The following is a 672-nucleotide window of genomic DNA, read 5'->3' as shown; positions in this document are numbered from 1 at the left end:
GTCCTGCTGCGGCCGGGGGGGCACGGACCCTGGAGAATCTGCCCAGTCTGAGCGGAAATACTCCCAGTGCAGACCAGTCTGACCGGGAAACCATTCAGGCTGGACATAAGGAAGAATTTCTTTACTGTCCAAGCCCCCAAGGTCTGGAACAGCCTGCCACCGGAGGTGGTTCAAGCACCTTCATTGAACACCTTCAAGATGAAACTGGATGCTTATCTTGCTGGGATCCTATGACCAGTCTGACCGGGAAACCACCCCCAGTGAGACCAGTCTGAGCAGAAATACTCCCAGAGCAGACCAGTCTGACCCAGAAACCCCACAGTGCGACCAGTCTGAGCCAAAACACACCCCACTCCCCAGTGCGACCAGTCTGAGCGGGAAAACCCCCAATGCGACCAGTCTGACCAGGAATACCGCCCCAGTGTGACCAGTCTGAGTGGGGAAACCCCCCAGTGCGACCAGTGTGACGGGGAAACCCCGTCCTGCCCCGTGCGGGGCGCTGATCCCGAGCGGAGCAGATCCTCCGGCCGCCACCCCGCCCTGCGCCCCGGGACGGGACCCCCCGACACGGCAGCATAAGGGGCAGGGACAGGGGGTCCCCAGCACCGCCCCGGGGCCCGTCCGGCCTCTCCTGACACCCCGCCGGCGCGCCCCCGCCCCCGGCAAGGCAGA

The sequence above is a fragment of the Alligator sinensis genome, unplaced genomic scaffold, assembly GCF_000455745.1.
Source record: "Alligator sinensis unplaced genomic scaffold, ASM45574v1 scaffold206_1, whole genome shotgun sequence".
In the NCBI taxonomy this organism is placed as follows: domain Eukaryota; kingdom Metazoa; phylum Chordata; order Crocodylia; family Alligatoridae; genus Alligator; species Alligator sinensis.
This window is presented reverse-complemented; position numbering follows the sequence as displayed.